Genomic DNA, 21,345 nt, shown 5'->3' on the forward strand with positions numbered 1-21,345 from the left:
TAGAATGTGTGAGGGTGAGACCTGGGTGTCAGCATTTAAATAGCCACCCAGGTGGTTTCACTGCTCAGGCAGAGAGGAGAGCAACTCGAAGTGGCAGAAACTTGAAATGGCTTTGGGATCCGACTGCTGGGGCCTGGCGCTGGGCTTCCTTCCTGGCTGACTTTGGTTTCCTCACTTATAGGGGGGAGGCCCATGAGAGGAGGTTGCTGGGTTCTGGATACTGCATATAAAGTACCTACAAGAGACTGTGCACCTAGTAACTTTTAATCTTGTGGTTGCAAATGCTTGGTGCACATTGCCCTTAAGCCTATAGCATTTGGAGTGAGGCAAGGCTTGGTTTGAGTAGGTTACCAAATATTTGACTCTGGGTGGGCTACTTGACTTCCGTGAGGCTCAGTTGTCGCCTTTGTGAGACGGGTTTAATGCTATTACCCACATCACAGAGGTGTAAGGATTAAACGAGCTGAGATATTCAAGTAGTAATTTTGATAATCAGTAGCTACTTATTATTATTATCAGGTTATTGGATAAGCAGGTGAAGAACATAGGGTGAATGCTGACCCATGTTTACAGAAGAAAAAACAGTTAGATGATGATGTACGAATTGTGGCTGTTTGGACTTCTCTTCTAAAGCGTCTCTCTCTAAGCCTTGAACTTTAAGGAAAAGCTGTATGCCTTGCTTTCTGACCTTCAAAGATCAAAATATTGATGATTATGTAATGCCAGATTTGTAAATTTCCAAGACGCTTCTGGAGTGGAAATACGTTTTCATTTGCTAATTTCTGTTAACAAGGCAAAAAGCTTTCTTAAATAAACAATTACATTTTTAGAGAAGTGTAAATTAAAGCTCTCTTCTTAACTTTGCTAAAGTTGTCCTCCCTCTGACTGTAATTTGCTCTGGAGATCACACTGTCCCTGTAGCTGCTAAACTGTGAAGCTCTGAGCCAGCCCTTGGCTTCAGGTGTTAGATGAGGATGACTGTGGTGGAAGTTTTGTCTGAGGCCAGGAGTCAGACTTGGCAAGCTGGCAGGTGAGCCCCTTGCAGCCCCTGCCCTTCATTCCCCACCGAGGTTGCTGGGGTTAAGGAAGCTACCGTTCAAATGTGGGCAATTCAGCCTTCCAGTGTGAGGATGGATGGAGCAATGGACTCCGGCCATGAAAACCCAATTAAATGCTTAAAAATTATGGAGAAAAATTAGGAATATCTAATTCAGTTGTCTGTTGGCCCAAGAGCTGCTACCTGAGTGGTAATATGAGCCTCCTCTCAGAGGGCACCCAATTATTTCTGTTATTCCCCTGAAGACTTCCGCCAACCAGGTCACTCAGAGGCACTGGCATCTCTCATCCAGGGCTGCTGCCCGTGAATGAACCAGCAGGCGTCTTACCACTGCCATCGTCTGCCTCGAGAAGGCCACTGTCCAAGGCTGGGTGCGACTTCCAGGGGATCCTCAAATTCTCAGCCCTCAGAGGACCAGCAGGTGCCAGGTTTCCCACAGAGAGAGAGGGATGAGGCGGATCTGCTGCCCAGCCTCTCCCCGTGTGTCAAGTGAGCGATTCTGCGGCTCCCTTTCCCTTGGGGCGAAAACCTGGACCAGTTGGGGAAGATGCCACGTGGTCCCCTCTAGTCTCCTCCTGGCCCCTCCCACACTAAGCACCTCCTTACAAGACACAACTCCCTGCCTGTCCAAGGATGCAAGCAGGTGCTGATGTGTGAGTGTAGGAGAGGGAGAAGCGGGCCAGGCCTTAGCTCCGCCAGCTGAAAATTCCCTATTACACACGTAAAAGCCAAAGCAATCTCATTAAGCCACCGACAAAGACAGCATGACTTGGTAATGCCTTCCTAGAGGGCAATTTGGCAATATCGATCAAGAGTCTTAAAAATGTTCGCAGCCTTTTACTCAGTATTTTGACTCCTAGGAATTTAGTCTCAGAAACTATTCCAGTATGTTCATAAAGATCTATGTTCAAGGATTTCACTTGAAAATTCATCTCACTAATACACGAGCAAAATCGGAAATTAGCAAAATGGGAAATTAGCAACCTTAATGTCCAAAACAGAAGAATAACTCAGTTACTTCTGGTATTTACATACATATAGCAAAATATTTTAAATCCATTAAAATCACATTGAAGAGTAGTTCATAGGAAGACATTTACTTTGCAATGTTAGCTTTAAACTATTGCGTATAAAACTGTGGGTATAGCGCGAGCCCAACCATGTAAAAGCATACATACATATGGCATATATTTAGATGCGTGTGTGTACCACAAAAAAAAAGACTAGAAAGAATGCACCAAGAAATGGGCAGTGGCTATACCTGGGGAATGAGACAATTACAGATAATTTTTTTTCTTTTTCATAATACTCTGGCTTTTCCCTGATTTTCTATAGTGAGCATGTATGACCTAAAAAATACTTTAAGATGATTCAAGCAACAGCAGGTAACAGAAGCTCAGTGAGATAATGCCAGAGCTGAGAATGCGGGACGTGTTATTCCAGGTCTCCTTTGTGGGGACCTCCCAAGCCGGGTCTCCCCCTCACACGCCTCCTCCACATCTGATGCTGCAGACTTTGCCAAGGACACAGAGAAGCAAAGAGATGGACTTGTGCTGGCCTGAGCACTGAGCCCCCTGCGGCATCCTGGGGTGGTAGACAGTAGCAGATAGGAGCAGGGCTCTGGATTCAGCCAAGTCTACGCTGGCTTCCTAGTTCCACGACTTATGCACAGCTTCCCTACTTCCCTAGGCTCCCTACTTCCAAGAGCCTTAGTTTCCTCATCTGTAAAGTGGGGATAACAATACCACCCACAGGAATGTAGGTGAGTTGATATACAGAAAGAGCTTGGTGTTGTCCCTAACATGCAGTAAGTGCCCTGTAATTGTGTGTGTGCGTGTGCGCGCGTGCATAAATGTGTTCATGTGTGAATGTTTGTGTGTGTTTTCTCATCTGATAAATGGATCCAAGATCATTTTCACCACTCCTTTCTTTTTTGTTTTTATTTTTTGAGGAAGATTAGCCCTGAGCTAACATCCACTGCCAATCCTCCTCTTTGTGCTGAGGAAGACTGGCCCTGTGCTAACATCTGCGCCCATCTTCCTCTACTTTATATGTGGAACGCCTGCCACAGCATGGCTTGATGAGAAGTGCGTAGGTCCACACCCAGGATCCAAACTGGCAAACCCCGGGCCGCCGAAGCAGAGCACGTGAACTTAACCTGCTACACCACAGGGTCAACCCCCACCACTCCCTTCTTAAAGCTTTGGATTCATTTATCTAAGAACAGGGTTTTGTAACTTACTAGACCTATGCCAGGTGGAGCAAGTCGGTCTCTGTGTGCTGAGAAAGAGAAGGGGGTCACAGCATCTCCAGGAGGACAGAATTGGTGTTTCTCTCCTCCCTGCATAGCAGATGTGGGGGAGGGCTGCTGGTCCACCCTTAGAATCTTCCATGTCCACTCTCCTCACAGCCATGTGGCTGGACCCTGGCCTCCCATGGCTAGGCACACTTTGCTGAGTGGGAAACTCAATAAACAGTTGCAAATACAGTCTCACTCCCCTCAACAAGACAATCATACACTTGAGAGGAAGCTAACATCATCATCACATCACCAGCATCATCATCATCTCAATATCGGGCATGGATGAAGATGAAGTGCAGGTGTTTGCCTGGAAGTTCAGAGCCTGGCATGGCCCACACTCTCCCTTTGCCACTGGTTCCCTCCTTCTGGACTCCCCATGCTCAGAGCTGCCATTTGTGCACCTGACCATACCCCTTTCTGGAAACCACTGTCGAGGCTGTTAGGTGAGCTGGCTGGCAGGGAGGGTGTAACGAGCATGGCTCTATTGCCCTTGACTGAGGCCGTGCTGGGGCTTGTAGGCCGTCCTGGCTGCAGGCGGACGTGCCGTTGCAGAACAGTCTCATGCTTGCGCCGTGGGGATGGTGCCAGCGAGAAAAAGGCAGCATGAGGCCAAATGCAAATTGTTTTAAAACACACAAATGAGCTTGGTTCAGGGGGTGCCAAAGAGTTCTGGATTTGAGCAGAGAGTGATTTTGTGCATTTTTACTGCTATCATGCAATAAAAATGCCACCGTTCACAGAGCCTTTAAGTTGTAGTTTTAGGAGATGCTGTCAAGAAGAGCAGTCCACCAGTTTCACCTGATTTGCCAAACTGATTTTAGTTGGTTTTTTCAAAGTCATGTCAGACCTTCAAACCTGTGGGCTTTCTTTTTCTTTGTGAAATTGTTACTCTGAACATTTAGAATCAATCTGATTAAATGATACTCACCTTAAACCACTCAAAGTGCCATATGCCCCCAGGTAAGTGCTCTCGGATATGTGGTGTTATTCCTTATTTCAAGGAGCTGCTAGGAAAGACGGCATCAGATAAGACACTAAAGGGAAAACACGTGGCTCAGGCCGTAGGTACCATCAGGGATCAGAAAACAAAGAGATGATGTCGTCCACCGTGTATTGAGCGCCTACTCCATCCAGGGCCGCATTCACGGTGGGCGACCTGTGCAGCTGCACAGAGCCCCTTGCTTAGAAGGCTCCTGCCCTTGACTTAATGCTCTGTGTCACTGTTTTGAAATTCTTACTTGTAATGAGACTGGCGCCCTGTATTTTCATTTTGCGCCAAAGCTGTTTCCCTTCCCTTCTGGATACACAGCTGGAGTCCATCTCTCACCCTTCCTTGCAGCCAGGTGGGGTACATGGCTTAGTTTGGTCAAAGGAAGGTGAGTGTCATTTGCATGCCGGGCCCATTAGAACCTCTGGGCACCATCCTTATAAACACATACACATGAACTTGGTTCATGGTGCCAAAGGATTGGCGACATCAGCAGAGTTACTTGTGCACGTTTACTGCTAACATCCAACAACAACGCAGTTATTCCTGGGGTCTAAGCTGTGCTTCCAGGAGATGCTGTCAAGGAGGGCAGGCCAGCCTTATCCCCTTTGGCTAACTGGGGTGTGGCCCTGGGCGACTTTGGAAGCCTGTGTTGAAGATGGCGTAGCTGCCGTCAGCCTGGGTCTGAGTCTCTGAATAACTGCGTGGAGCAGAACAGCCTGTACCCTGCCTTCTCGCCCCAGCCGCTTGGAGCTGCCCTGGGCTCTCACGAGAGCAAAAAACAAACGTCTCTTGTTTTGAGAGAGGCCAGATTGAGACCTGTGGTTTCTGCAGCCCCTGGTGCTGCAAGGCCTCTTTTTCAGAGGAAGGAAGGCTTTCTCAGCAGCCTCCCAGCCCACCCCCTCTCTCGGCTTATTTGCCAGAACTGAGCAATTCCTGTCAAGGGGGAGGGAATTGCGTGATCAGCTTGGATAATAAGGACTTGCTCTTCAAGCCTGGGGAGGGGCCTGGCCACCCGAAGCCTGTGGCTCTCGCTACAGGAACACATATGACCTAAAAAATAGTGATGCATGGGCAGCTGGGCTTGGAGCCGTGGGGACTGAGAGAGACTTGCCACCCGGTGGGCAGCCAGGCAGTGTCTGCCGCAGGGGAGGAAAACAGAGGTGGGGTTTTCTTTTTCCCCAGCTTTATTGAGACAGAATTGACGTATAAGATTGTGTAAGTTTAATGTCTACAACATGATGATTTGATACACGTATATATTTGGAAATAATTACCTAATAAGGTTAGTTAACACATTCATCACCTCACATAATTACAATTTTTTTTGGTGGTGAGAACTTTTAAGATTTACTCTCTTGGCAACTTTCAAGTATAATATATATATATATATTTTAACAAACAGCAAATATTTGGTTTCAAGCTTCTGAAGAGAGAGAGTGACTATATCTTCTATTTCTTTTGGAGCAATGAATTATCCTCTGTCAGTTCTTATAAATTGGAGGATGAAAAAATTTACACATATTACATTGGAAAGAAAAACCTTCATTATAACTGTGAAGTTTATCTGGAATTAAGAACGCTCTGTGGAGATCGTCAACCATAACTACTAGCTTAACCCCTTGATTTTCCCACCTCAAACGGACACAGTGGACACAAAGGGAGCCCCCGGGAACTTGTGATTAATGTGGGCTGTGAAGCAAAGAGTGGTACAGCAGGGATGGAGTTCCTCAGGAGGAGTCTAAGGTTTTGGACAAACTGCTTTCCGTTTTGTGTTTGGTTTGTATGTCAGAAGGAACGTCAAAGGCTGCAAGTACAGTATTGTATCTCGCTCCTTGACTCTAGTGGTTTAAATAACGGGGGGTTTATTTTTCCTCAGAGAACAAGAAGACTGGAGCTAACTAGTTGCCGGCACTGGATCAGAAGCTTGACGATATTAGTGTCAACCTTCTGCAATTTTCTTGGTGTTCTCCTAACAGTTGCAATATGGCTGTTACAGCTCCAGCCATCACATCTGAAGCAGGATGAAGGTGGTGGGGCATTTTGAGCCCTGCTTTGTCCCATTTTAGCAAGAAAATGAAGTTTTCCAGACTTTTGCCCCAAAGCAGTGTCTGGCTTTATTCTCATGGCCAGAATTGGATGACACCCCTCCCACCCCCCCAACCTGACCCCCCGCCCCAGCTACCAGGGAGGCTGGGGAGTGAGGAGCAGAATGGTCCAGACTGACTTAGACCAATCATGGCCCATCACCTGGGCTGGACTATGGCTGCTCTGAACCAAAGTGGGGTTCTTCCAGCAGGAAACAGGAGGAATGGATACGGAATAGGCCATAAATAGTGTATGTTACCATCTGCAAAATACTTTGGGTAAGAGGAATGGTTTATAAAAATAAGGCAGGTGGGACTTGGACTTCTCCCGGCTGGGAGCTGGGAGGCTTGGGGTCTGGAACACTTCCTGATACAAATACAGCCCAGATCAAAGTGAAAACCAGAGCAGAGCTCGTGTCCGAGCTGCCACTGAGGTTCAGAACTGAATCCAGGGTTCTTCTTGCTGCCAATGCTTGTTCAACCGTTAATCCAGACCCCATGACCTTCTCAGGCTGTTATGAGGTCTCTATAGTAGAGGCCAGTAAGCATGGCAGGTTATCTGTCAATCAACTAGATCTCTGATTAGAAGGCTTGACCTTCACATTTGAGTTCTTTATGCCCGACGGCAGGATTTCACTCGCTTTCCCGCGGCCTCCCTTGGTGCTTCCTTCACTTTCTTTGCCTACCTATGTCACAGGGACAGCTCTGTTCCCTTGTCCTCCTCACCAGATCCGTGCCGCCAGAGCAGTGCTGTCCAGTCGAAGTATAATGTGAGCACATAAGTAACGTGAAACTGTCCAGCAGCCACATTTTAAAAAGTGAAATGAAACACATGAAAATAAATTAAAAACTGTATTTTAATTAATCCAATATGTTAAAGATATCATTTCAACAGTAATAATAGAAAAATTATCAGTGAGACATTTTTCACTCTTTTTTTTCATGCTAAATCCTTGACATCTGGTTTGTATTTTACACCTTACACATCTCAGTTCAGACTAGCCACATTTCAAGTGATCAATAGCCATGCGTAGCTAGTGGCTACCACATTAGAGAACACAGTTCTGGAGGACAGACACCATTCTATTCATCTCTCCATCTCTAGTGCCTACAGAATAGCAAGCCCTTAGTAAATGCTGAAAGAAGAAATAGGGCCACACTGCTAGGTATCTTCCTCAAACCTAGGTACCTGGGAGTTCCACCAGAAAGCCCCAGAGCAGTGTGCGTGGTAATCCGGAGCGGGGACTTGCATTCACACCCTGTGGGTGTGGCTTTATTAGCCGTTTAGCCAGATCAACCCATTTAGCCTCTTTACGTCTCTGTTTCCTCCTAGGTAAAGAGAGACAGCAACGTCTATCTTCCAAGTTGTCCAGAAGAATAAATGGGAAGGCAGACACAAAACGTGGAGTACTTGGCACGTAGTAAGCACTTAAGAAGGAGTCACTGTAGTTCTTTTTTTCCTCTCTCAGTTTTATTGAGATACAGATGACATATCTCACTGTGTAAGTTTGAGATGTATGTGGTTATTTTAGGCTGGATATTGTGTGAGTCACACGGAGAAGGTGGGTTTCAGTAGCAGTGGTACGGCTTGGCCAGGGCAGAGCTGGTCCTGGGGTTTGCTGTGTCCTAGTCACGGGACTCTTTTGGTATGGGTTCTCCCTGCTTTGGGAACTATCCTGGGGGGACGGCAAAGCAAGTTTTGGCTGTAGCTGGGCAAGTCACATGCCAACCGTAGGGTTTGGTAACCAAGGGCAAATGCCTAAAGAGGGTGCCCGTTGCTCTGGGTGTTGCTAACTGCTCATTGTCCCTTCACAGCCTGAGGGTTCAGCTTCCCAGGGGAACTTGATGACAGCCAGGCCCCTTCAGAGCGAGGTGAGCACCTGGGTCCCTGTCGCTCACTGTCTTCTGCTCCACTGGGCCATCCTCACACGCTCCACCCCTCCTCTCTGTGCGCCCACTGACATTTTTTCTCTCAATTGACTGCCTTGAAATATGGTTGTTTTAAGCAATGGAAACAAGTGTTTCATTATCGTACCCAGTTTTGAAAAGGAAAAATGGGCAAACAAGCCAGATACATAGTCACATTAAGAAAAGTACAGGCTAACTTTATTAAAAAGCTTCTTTGTGGTATCAGGCAGGAAGTGAAATGGCTTTAAACGGCAAACATTTCTCAATCATTTGATGCACCAGTAATCTTGGCATTCTTTCTCTTCTGTCCCCTAAAGAAAAAAAAAAAAAACAGTGCCCAGATATAACTCAGACAAGAGAGGAGAAAGGGACTGAGTCAGTCATAGTCACAGAGCCCCTCTGAAGGCTGCTCATCCCTTCCGTGAAGCCACGCAGGAGGGCCAGTGACGGACGTGTGTGTGGAGGAAGGTGCGCGTTTTGCTGTATGGTTGAGCCTGGGCTCCCCGATCAATTGTTGCCTTTCTGTTGGTACCACTGGCCGATGGATTCTCTCAAATCTGTCACTGTGGGAAATACCATAAAGGTCAAATTTTGGACTTTAGCTGGTAATTCCATTTTCTGGGGATGGTGAAACCTCAATCCCCACATATAACATTCACTCCTCTTGCCAAACGCCATTGTCCTTATTTCTACTACAAGTTAGTCTCTTTGCACAAAAGATAAAAACACAGAGCAGCATGACTGGTTAAATCTTTTCTTGAAGAAAAAATCGCACGCACTTAATAAGGACCAAACCAATAGAAATGAAAGGGGAAACCAGAAGATTGATGCCACCGATATAGTCTTGCTTAGTCGCACTTTTCAAGACTTATTTATAGATGTCAAACAGGATATGGCACATGGGAGGTGTTCAGTAAATACTCCTTAATTGATTAAAACAAAATATATTTGCGGATCTTTAAGGAAAAAGGTATACTTTTGAAAATAGCAGTTGGTGTTAATCAGTAACCAAAATGGTGCCAGATGGAATCATGGTGATCAGGACCAAAAGTCTGGCGAATACGAAATAGTTTCGAATGTCATGATTTCAGGATCTTTCCTAAAAATTCTCAGAATGATTTCCCACATCTTCTCAGTAAGCTTTGCACTGCTTTGCAGCGTCAGGCGGCAGGCACTAAAGAAGCACCAGCTGTGCCTCGAGGTGTGGCTGGAACTCACATTTCTGACTCGCAATATCATCCTTTCTTATCCTGGCTCCACCCGTCTCCATCCTGCAAAATCCCCCCCGTGCTTGAACCCGGGAGTGGAGGAGTTGGTTCCCTGTTCGCCTGCTCTTCCCCTTGATAGAGAGCTGGTCTCAGGTAATGTAATGGTTTCCTTAGTGTCTGCCTCTCTCATGGGAGCTCCTCAAGGGTGCAGACCTGCATTTATTCAGTTTTACGTCGCAGGAGCTCCCACAGCGTCTGGTGGGCAGTAGGTTATCACACACCGGTTGAATGCACGGAGGGCAGATATACTCCTTGGTGTTCGGGTTAATAACCCAGTTTGTTGCTGGTGTTCTTTGGGGTGTATTTCTACTCTTGCTCCCTGTAGTCCTTTTTCTCCCTAAGATAAATAATGAAACCAGACTTCTCACCTTGCAAAAGGTTAGTCCTGTTTCTAAAGCCATTTTGTGGCCTCTTTTGAGAGGCTAGAAATGTCTCTTATATCCCTGGGGAGAATCCTAGGTGAGGGGTTGGCAGATGTGGCCGCAAACCAAAAGAACTTGCCCTTGAAGTTAAATGAAAAGGGCATTGTGTCCCTTTTCTTTTAATTTCAATCCCTGTCATTGTCACTTGTCTGGCAGGGAACTATGCAGGTTGGGAAAGCCTGATCTCCCCCTCTAAGCTCCTTGTACCAGACAGAGCTTGTGATTTTCCCTCATTGGTTTTTCCTGCTTCAGTGTCCTTGGAACAACATTTTTGAATACGGCAGGGGCGTCCTCCTCAGCGTCCCTGCAGCGGGCGGGGGGGCGGCCCTTTAAGGCTGTGCTGTACTGATTTAGGAAAGTGTTTTTTTTAAGTCCTGACAAGTGGCTGCTCTCTCAGGTGGTGCTATTGCAGAAATGTTAGAAACAATGCCTACTTGTGGAGCCTTGCATGACTTCTTTGGCTCACATTTCTCCAGAGAGAGCTCACAGGCTGATGGCCTGGTTAAGGGCCTTCCTTGTTTCAATCCATCTGATTATTCTAGACCTCAGCAGACCTATGATTCCCTGTTTGATAAAGCCCCAACAGTTAAAGGGGAAGTATTCGTCATCTCGGCACCTGGTTTCAGGAACAAAGTACTCACCTCCCAGCCGAGGAAGCCATTTCACAATAACCTTCGTTCAGGGATGTGAAGAGCTGAGCAACTCAGCAGTGGGGTCTGTCCTGCTAGCCTGGCTGGGGCCCGTGGGGGCTAGGATTTCAGGTGGGCAGGGCTTAGCAGTTGCCACGGAGACCATCAAGCACTTGATGAAAACTGCTGGGATGGGGAGGGCTGAGAAACCACAAGAAGATCGCTGGCCTTCTAACAATTTGTGAGCCCCTAAGGTAGCAGTCAGGCTCAAGCCTGTGGAGGTGGTTATTGGGGGCACTTGATTCTGGAAACAGAGGGAAGCTAAGCATTGTAACTTCTCCTCAGAAATGCATCTGATTTGTGCATCAGGGGCATCAGGATCCCGTAGGCCCCCAGAGCCTAAGGCTAATCTTGTGTGTGCACCTGCTGGGGTGGGGAGTGCTCTGTGCCATATTTGCCCTGTTGGGCCCATACACACGACTTGGTGGCTGTAGGATTTCCTGGCTACCGTGGGGAATCCTGTTCTTGGGTTTTCTGTTTAGAAGCCTAGCAATAGATCTCTCCAGCTTCGAGTACTCGAAAGTGATGATAATAGCAGCTCACCTGTATTGAGGACCTACTGCGTGCCAAAGGCTTTACCCGCATCATCAACGTTAGTTCTTATGAAACCTTTGTAAGGCGTTGTTGTTAACTCCATTATACACAGGAGGAAACAAAGGTCCAAGGAATTGAAAAAACCTCTTTGAGGGCACAGAGCTAAGACTTCACATTAGTTGACAGTGAGTCGCGTGTTCTTCCAGGTGGCGCCCTTTCAGGGCATTTGGTGTGGGAACGCCCTCTGTGGTATCGCTAATAGGCAGTCATTTGTGGGGTTGCTTTGTTGGCAGTTCCTGCAGCCCCTGCCGGGGCACCCTCGTCCACCCCGTCTCCATTCTCGGCAGCCTTCATCCATGTGATGCATCCCCATTCCTTGAGAGGAGCCAGCCAGGACTGTCTCACCTGATAACACCTCCTGGGGGCAAGAGGGTCAGGACCTCAGGCGTTGGCCACCCCGGGCTCTGCCCAGGGCCAAATCCATCAGTCTAATTGGTTGACTCCGGAGTTCCGAGAGAGCCTCCTGTCTGAAGCATAGGACTCTGACTTTGCAAAATGTCTTACAACAGGACCACCGTGGACAGAACTGCACTTTGGTTGTTTTTTAGACCCTCAGCAGACTCATAAGTCTAGACAATCAGGCACTGCTCCGTGACTGAGTTGGAGAGGTCTGGGATGACTTGGGCTGTGTCCAGCTGCCCTGGGGAGGTCACCAAGACCATCATGGGGTTGTCACTGCCTGGTTAGGCTTGGGTTTCTTGACATGGGCTTCTTTTTCCTGTGGGAAGACTCCAGACTCCATGGACAGGCTGGTGCCCGGGGCCTCTGGCTACACTTCCCCTGGCTCTGTGTGTGCTTCTGCCTCTTTCCAAGGATATAGGTGTGGTCGTGCCCCTCAAGAAGGAACGTCTATAAGAGAGAAGAAAAGCCAGAGGCCTCTCAGTTCACCATCTCATCACAATACCTAGCAACACTTATGGCCTTAAAGCTCCTCCTTTCTTCTGGAACTACAATGTTGGGAGAGGGGTTATGGCAGTGGTGGTGGGACCAGACCACCTGCCTCGATGAGGTCTGTAAGGGGAGGTCATTTGAACCGCACACTTCACATCTGCCGGATGAGAACAAGTCTAACATCCATGTTGCAAGGGTGGGGAACAATGCACGTTTAGCACCCGCCACCAAGTAGACACTCCATGAATGATTATTGTTGTTATTGTCATATAACAATCTTATTATATAAAACCCAATTTTTTAAGGCCTTTCTAAGCTCATAGGAGTTGGAAGGGCTCAGCTCCAATGTTCCCTTCTTTTTACCTCATCCAAAAGGATCCCCTCTTTCTCTCCTTCTGCTCTTGGTTGTCTGGTCACAGGCTCCATCTAATACTCACCTTGTAATTGTATTTGAGTATAGACTGTGTCTTGTCTACTTACTAGACCGAAGCTCACAGAGGGTAAGGGCTCAAGACCACAGGCTAGTTGATGGTGCAGCTGGGGTTTCGACACTGACCCATATTCCTCATCCCAGGAAAAGGGGAAAATAGGGTTAGGTACCAAGTCCTAGGAAGGTGCCTGAGGAGTTTTCTCTCACATTTGCTTAGAGACGGGAACTAGCACTTCTGTGCCCTGCCTGGACGTGGGGAGCAGGACAGGCCTCCCAGTCTCCAGCGCACAGCAGATTTGATAGGAACCTACCAACTTGCGGGTGTCTCAATTGCGGGCTGCGTGGTGTAGAAACATCCCCTATTGATACGGGTGTTGAAAGTCCTGATAAAGAGGACAGGCATGGAGGAAGTGCTCAGAGGCTGCTGGGCTAGCAGGAAGCAGAAGCTGTTTCTAGCACAGAGGATGTGGCTCAAGACAAGGTATGAGAAATGAAAGTCAAGGAGGAAGTAGAAGTGGGATCGTAGGTGCCTCGAGGACAAGGAAGTGGCTTTGTTGGCAAAGGTGGAAGGAGAAAAAGTACCGAGGCTCAGCGTTGGGGTGGGCGTGGAAGCCGTTTCTCCTCTTACAACATCTGCCTGAGGGGAGATGTTGGAACCTGGAGGTTAGACGTTTGGCACATGGAGATTCTCAGTCAGCTCTCATGGAAACCGCTCTCCAGGAGAAGTTTAGCTTCTGAAGGCAACGGGACACTGAGTTCAAAGACGCTCAGTTGACTGGCTTGCGCTTGTGCTTTAGGTCTCCAGCGAGAGGTGAGGTCGACGGGGTGAGCTGGTGCCTGGAGCTGCTCGGGAGGCAGCTCTGGGTTTCCTTGATGTTGAGGGGTGCACATGGCCTACCATCCACTGAGCACCATGACGCGCTGCGGTTTACAGATAGGAACGAATTTCGTCCTCAGAATAACACATGTTTTACTGAGATGAGGCCTCTGAGAGTCACAGTATCCAGGTAACTTGTCCAAAGCAGAGTTCAGCTGGCAAGTTGACTTCAACCAGGTCTCTCTGATGCCAGAATCCAGATTCTTTCTGCCAAGTGGCTTGTTCACACGCAGGTCTGGCTTGGAAATTTTTCTCCCCTGCATATGAACAAGGAGCATAATCAGAGGCCATTTTTTGGGGTCCAAGTTCCCTTTGAAAATCAGATGAAAGCTAGGATACAAGAATACATATACCCTACATTTTTAGGTGTTAAGGGCCCTCTGGAGTGTATCTCTGATCCTCAGCTCAGGAACTCCTGAGATAAGGAAAAGGAAGCCAGAAGAATTTGGAAAAGAACGAACCCTCCACAGAAACGGATTGAAACATTGAATTGTCAGTACTACTAGCACATTCTGGATTTGTTGCCTTGATCAGAACAAGCTTAAATAAACATGGCTGTGTTGGCCCAGATAAATGTTTTTCTTGTTTGTAATGTACATGTGAAAATGGACAACTCATTTGAACATTCTGTAGGTTGATATTTTTGCCTACCGTAAAAGCCAAATATAAAATAACTTAAAACGGTATACTGGAAAACTTTATAGCATCGCTTTCCTCTCCTTTCTTGCTCAGGTGTTCTATGCTCAGGTATGGTATTTTGTCCATTTGTATAAGCCATGCAGGGATGACTTCCATGAAATCACCTGGAATGACTGCAAGGTTGTTATAGTAATCTTAAGAGGACTTGCTTTTCATTGGAATATAGTGCTTTATATATGTTTTACTAGATTTATTATTTATTTTATACCACTTTTGAACAACACTTAAAAATGCTCATGCACAGAGAATCATAGGCTATCAGAGGTGGAAGGGAGCTCAGAGATCATGCAGTCAAACCCTCTTCTTTGCAGATGGGGAAACTGAGGCAAAGAGAGGAGAAACTGACAGACTCAAGGCTACTGGTTGAGTTGGTGGCAGAGCTGGGACTAGAACCCTAGTGTCTTGACCTCCTTGAGGGCTCAGTTCATTGCAACACGTGTGTCCCACTGACACTCAATACATATCTGTTAAATGTGTGGTCAGATGGAATTTTCTTCTGATGTCACTCCCTGCTTCCTTCTGCCCCACAGTCCTGGTAGGGAGGGGATCTTTGGTCACACGGGGGAGGGAACAGAGGCTTTGCTTAGCAAAGAGACCCCACACTCATGATGAGGGCCATGGCCATGGTCAGAGAAAGGTGTGCTGGTCTGGGATGTATAGGTAGGACCTACCTCTGCCTCTGGCGATGGGGCTAGAAATAATGGTCATCACCACACCAAGCACTGTGGGGAGCAGCTCCAGGATGGGGTGGTGTCCCAGGGGGCCAGAAAGGCCCAAAGGCATGTGGGGCAGGGAGAGAAGTGAGGTGGACCCTAGAGGAAAGGACTCCCAGGAACTCCCTGAAGGACACCCTCTGTGGTTTGAAAGGTGACTTGATGGGAAAGGGGAAACCATGTGGCTTAGTGTCCTATGCCTCTGTGTGTGTTTGGGACCATTTGGGCCGAAGGGGAGAGCTGCGCTGTCAACATGTATGAAGTGCCTGCGTGAGCATGTTTGGACTAGGCGCTGTGGGAAGTTATACAGGAGTAGAAGTCAGGGTCTCCACTTTCAAGTTTCTTAACCTCAGAGGTTGATGTGGTTAGGCGCCAGATTTAGCTGCTTAACCTTCACTGCTTTGTATTTTCAGACGTTTCCCCCTTTCAATTGGATTAAAACCTGCCTTGAAATTCAGTTCAGGCGATCGCTCTCTGGGCAACCGTGGATAAGGGAGTCCCTTAACTTCTTTGGGCCTCAATTTCCTTGCTGCCCAAATGGAGCTTATTCCTGTCCCCAACAAAGTGGAAGTAACCCACTTTAAAAATTAAACTGTAATTCCAATTAGGGGAGCAAAACACCTGACTCCAATCAGATCACAGTGTGATCATGACCAAGGAAAGAGTGTGTGTTTCCGAAGGAGAGCGGGTCATCTTGGAAGCAGAGGGAAGGGACCCAGGGAGCAGACACTGAGGCCCGTCCACCTCAGGGAGAGTCCCAGCCGGGGATCGTCGCCCTCCCATGCCGACAATGCCCTGTTTTGGAAATAAGTACACCTGACGTCAGGACACATTCAAATCATAAACTGCTCCCCCAGCTCTGGCTCTGAGGTCACTGAGAAAACTTCTGATGATAATTTGGCTTCCTGTGCAATTTGCATACATGGAGCAAATGTTTGGCCATAGGAAGTACGTGCTGGTGCCCTTGGCAGTCAAATTCTGTCTTAACAATAAATTAGCCCATTGGCGGCCTGGTTTCTGCGCCTGGTTTCCTGCTGGGTTCGTGAGTGTGAGTCAGGGCATCTTTTACCCGCACAGAATTCTGAGCCCCAACGCTGCATCCTTCCACCCTCCCCACACGCTCTTTCCTCTGGCTGCGCCTCTGCCCCTCTTCACCGACCACACACAAAGGCTTGAAGCCAATTTCACCTCCCAAGGGATGGCTCTGGGTCTTTGCTCAGCCCCTAAGCTGCATCCTATTGCAGGGTAGGAGGAGGAACTGTGCCCACAACTTGAGCCAAAAGGCCTGTTGGCACTCAAAAGTACTACCTGAATGAGTGAGTGACTTAATCCCTGGGCTTATGCAGACAGATGATGGAAGGCACTGCTCTGTCATTCGGAGGGGTGGGAGTCCCTATCTGAAGTTAGTGGAAGAAGCATTAGGCAGGGGGCTTTGAGGTTCCAGGCTCGGCTCTTCCTCTGACTCTCTGTATGGTCGTGGGAACGTCAATGGGGTCCTTATTTGTAAAACAAAGCAATTGGAGTTGGGACCTTGTTATCATGGATGAAAATGTACAGTATCACAAAGGTTTGAGTACACACTTAATGTTAATCTATAAATTCAATGCAGTTCATGAAACTCAAATAGAGAATCCTGAGATTCACATGCAAGCATAAAGGACCAAAAATAGATAAGACAGTTTTAAGGGAAAATAATATGATGTGGGCCTTCCTCTCTAAATATTAAGACTTATTAAAAGAGCTGTTGTAATTAAGACAGTGCAGTGAGGCAAGAATAGAAAGTGGATCAATTGAAAAGACCAGAAAACCCAGAAACTGACCCACATGGAAGTTGGTCTAGGACAGAGGTGGAATTACAAGTTAGTGGAGAGTGCACGGGTTTGCTATTTGGGACATTTAGCAATCCATACGGGAAAAAGTTGGATTAGATCGTTACCTCACAACATACAAAGAGGTCAATTCAGGGAGAGTCAATACTTACACGAGAAAAGGGGAAATACAGGAGAATATCTTCTAACATTGGGCTGGGAAAGTATCTTAAATCAGATACAAGAAGCAAAAGCCATAAAGGAAAGAGTCGTAAGTTTCACATTACAGTTAAAATCCCTGTACAATAAAGACAGCCAGGTACTGGAGGAAGATATTTTCAACAAATATAACCAATAAAAGACAAGTGTTGGGAGTATATAAATAGGAAAACAGTATGGTAGCTCCTCAAAAAATTAAACATAGAATTGTCGTAGGATCCAGCAGTTCTATTTCGGGGTATATGTGCAAAATAAGTGAAAGCAAAGACTCAAATATATGTTTGTACACCCGTGTTTACAGCAGCATAATATACAAAAGGTGGAGACAACCCAAGTGTCTATCAATGGATGAATGGATAAACAAAATGTGGTATACCTGTACAATGGAGTATTGTTTCGTCTTAAAAAGGAAGGAAATTCTGACACATGCTACAACGTGGAGGATCCTTGAAGACATTATGCTGAGTGAAGTAAGCCAGTCACAAAAGGACAAATATTGTATGTTCTCACTTATATGAGGTCCACAGAGCAGTCAAATTCATACAGACAGAAAGTAGGATGGGGTTGCCAGGCGCTGGGGGAGGAGCAACGAGGAGTTGTTGTTCAATGGGTGCAGAGTTTCAGCTGGGAAGACGGAGAGTTCTGGAGATGGCTGGTGGTGACATGGTGTCACCGTGGACTTAACGGCATTGAATGGCATGCTTAAGCATGGTTAAAATGTGAAATTTTGTGTGACTTATACTTTAGCACAATAAACAAAATAAATGAAGCACGGATACATGTCACAGCGTGGACGAACCTTGAAAACATGTTAAGTGAAAGAAGCCAGTTACCAAAGAACCCATGTTGTATGATTCCAGTTAGACGAAATGTCCAGAATAAGCAAATCTATAGAGACAAAAAAAAAAAAAAAAGATTGGTGGTTGCCTGGGGCTGTGGGAAATGGGACTGGGGGGTGATGGCTAAAGTGTACACAGTTTTTGGGGGGTGCTAATGAAAAATTTCTGGAATTCTAGAACTTGATTCTAGAATTGAGTTTAGTGATGGATGCACTGCTCTGGGAATGTACTGAAAGCCACTGAATTGTACACTTTGAGTGACCTGTATGGTATGAGAATTATATCTCAATGAAGATGTTTCAAAAATAAGAACAGATAAATAACTCTTTCAAAATAAGGAAAGGCAAATGACAATGAGAAAAATGGGCGAAGAATATGATTAGACAATCCACGAGGACAGCAAAGACAGGAGGACAAGCTCAACCCCTGGGAAATGCAAATTGGAGCAATAGTGAGGTTCTCTCTCACGCTTATCAGACTGGCAAAAATTCAAGTCTTTGAACATCCGATATTGGGGAAGATGTGAAGTAATGAGAAGTGTCACACAACACTGTGTGGAAATGCAGATTGGTACAGATCTTTGGAGAACAATTTGGCAATATCTGGCAAAGGTGGAGAGTTGCACCCTTTGACTCAGAAATTCTCCTTCTAGGGACGTGCCCCAGGGAATTTCTCATGCCTGTGCCCGAGAAGTTATGTGCAAAAACATCAACGCAGCTTTTTAGTCATAGCCAAAACTTGGAAACATCCTAAATGTCTATCCCAGGCTAAGGGATAAACAGATTGTCATATAATCAAGCAGTGGGATATTCTACAACAGTTAAAATGTACTCTGTGTGGACTGGATTAATATAAATGAATCTTTCAAGTAAAATATTAAGTGAAGAAAGCTGATTATTGAAAGATCAATGCACACATTTATATAATGTTTACAAACAAGCAAAACAATATTCATATCATTTATAAAAAGGGCTTCAATTATATCTGAACTGTCTTATTTAAAATATCTTTTTCCCTTATCAAATGAGAGGTCTGAAAGAAATATGTGAAAAGGTTAAGAAATACTAGGTCTCACAGGTGTCTGTATGGGTGTATGTTATGTTGTTTGTATAATTTTCTATATTTTTGAAATACTTCATAATTCAAAAGACATTTCAAAGACACACAAACTGCTACAGGATTGAAGTCGAGTACATTATTTTGGAAAGTATATGCTTCCTTGCATTTCATTAATGGTAACCCAACTAGGAAGTCTGCTCGGCCAGAGAGTGAGTGCTCGAGTCTGAGTCACCCTATGCAAACAGTCAAACAGCCAACATTTATCAAACATCCCCCATATGAGCACTTGACAGCATGTCCTGGGTCCTCCCCAGCACTGTTCCTCATGCCTGGCGTAGCACACGGCATAAATGACCGCTGGGCTGGGGAACCAGTACCAGAAGCACTCGATAGTAAGTGTTGACCGAGACCTGAAGAACTGATGGGGGTTTAGAGATGAGGGTTTCTTAAACACCTCTGTGGGCTCTGCCTGTTGGATCAGAAAGCTGTCCTTATGAGATATGCAGCTTCTGCCCATTGTTCCAGATTAAAGTGTAAATCTGCATGCCACAGGCCACTTGAGCAGGGTTACTTACTCTCATGGAGGACACTTCTTTTATTTCTAATTTTTAAAATAAAAATTGTATATATTTAAGGTGTATAGCACGATGATTTGATATGCATACACATAGCGCAGTGATTACTACAGTCAAGCTAATTAATATCTCCTCCTCCCAAAGCTGCCATATTTCTTTTGTCATGAGAGCACCTGAAACCTACTCTCTTAGCAAATTTCCAGTATTCAACACAGTGTTATTAACTCTCATCACGATGCTGTACATTAGGTCTCTAGACTTATTCACCCTACGCAACTGCAACTTTGTACCTTTGACCAACATCTCCCCACTTCCCCCACCTCCCCATTCCTGACCCTGGTAATCACTGTTCTACTTTCTGCCTCTCTGTATTCCACTCTTTTAGATTCCATGTGAGATCACACGTTTATTTTTCTTCCTGTGTCTGGCTTATTTCACTTGGTGTAATGTCCTCCAGGTTATCCATGTTGTTGCAAATGGCAGGATCGCCCTTTTTAAAGGCTGAATAATATTCCATTGTGTGTGTGTGTATGCAAATATACACCTACATAGACATATGCATGCATGTATATACATCTACATATATACACATATGCGTATACACACACACCATGATTTCTACATCCATTCATTCTTGGAAGATACTTCTTTACCACGTGTGCAATCACAACCCCTCCGATTTGTGACTTGGCAATAACAGTGAAGTAACGTTCATTAAAAGAGTAATGTAAAATGCCGTCTGCCTCCCTTTCTTAAAGATGAAAACACTTTCCTCCTTTCAGGCCAGATTCTAAGGTCGGCAGGAGGGCCCCTGCTAAGCTGAGCTGAGCCGAGACGCTGCGCTTTGCCTGCAAGTGGCAGAAAGAAAAAACGAGGGCTTCTGTTTCGCTGATGTGATTATTTTCCTGCTGTGGACAAGAGACAGCTGATGGTTACAGAAATGAGAGAGGAGGCAGTTTTGCAGGGAGAGGTATGTGTGTGTTTGTGTGCCTGCATGTGTGTGTGTGCAGGTAAGTGAAGACAGAATGTTTTCCCTCTTCAAACTAAATTGTCTGATTTTGCCCTCATGAGCATAGCTCGATGCCTGCTGCCCTGTCAATGAACCCATGGCCGTCTTGTTTCTGGGCCATCAGAACATACAAGGCATCGTCTCAACTGAGCGCTGAGGCACCAGGAAAGCCTGCAGCGCCCTTGATGAAGGCCTTGCTCTCCCCGTTTCTGTGCAGAGGAAGTTTCACAATCACCACCTTAGCAGCTGAGATCCACGCGGAGGATTTCCAAGTGTTGACAGCTTCTGAAAAGTGTTTGCTTGGCCTCTAAGTAACGACTGAGAACATATTCAATTTAATGCAGAAAATCTGAAAATAGCATCCAATTAGTTTAGTGTGGAAGACTGTGATAATATTTTAATAATATGGACTTTATGCAAAAATTTGCTTTCGTCTGAGTAATTAGGACTAAGTGAAAGGTTTAATGTGTATTTATTGAGCACATAGTAAGAACAGTGCGTGAACCGAATAACAAGGCAACATGGATGCATTAGGGGCTTTTTCTTTTCAGTTCACTGAAAGTTGAGTCCTTTTCTCATAATGTCTGTCATGCTGAACAATAAGATTGGCTCTAAACTGAAATTAGAATGGCTCAGTGTCCAGCCCAAGCGTATGAGAAAAATCACGTTGGTAGAACACTGACTTCCCTTGAAACGCTTTTGGGAAGACGGTTTCTTTAAATTGGCCTTGCAGAGTCTTTGAAAATATCCTCAGTACTGCAAAAGCTTTCTTTAAGAAAGCCCACAGATCTTTTGCTATCCTTCGTTCTTACCAGTGGAGACAGTGACATACTGCAGAATATGAGTCTACTTTAGTTTTTAATTTTAAAATACTTTGTGTAAAATATTTCTTTCATTTTGGTTCATCTCCC

The 21,345-nt window shown here is 45.9% G+C and overlaps 1 long non-coding RNA gene across 4 annotated transcripts in view; it reads left to right on the top strand.

Annotated features, from left to right (window-relative positions):
* LOC106847496 (uncharacterized) overlaps window positions 1-21,345 on the top strand; it is a 176,875-nt gene that overhangs the window by 32,483 nt on the left and 123,047 nt on the right. For 3 of the 4 annotated variants that reach the window (XR_011504226.1, XR_011504225.1, XR_011504227.1), the window contains 2 exons: window positions 7,768-8,306; window positions 20,208-20,395. This is a non-coding gene — a long non-coding RNA (uncharacterized lncRNA). The remainder of the gene's footprint in view (window positions 1-7,767; window positions 8,307-20,207; window positions 20,396-21,345) is intronic. The other variant, XR_011504228.1, reaches the window with a different exon arrangement.

The sequence above is a fragment of the Equus asinus genome, chromosome 6 (genome assembly GCF_041296235.1).
Source record: "Equus asinus isolate D_3611 breed Donkey chromosome 6, EquAss-T2T_v2, whole genome shotgun sequence".
NCBI lineage: Eukaryota > Metazoa > Chordata > Mammalia > Perissodactyla > Equidae > Equus > Equus asinus.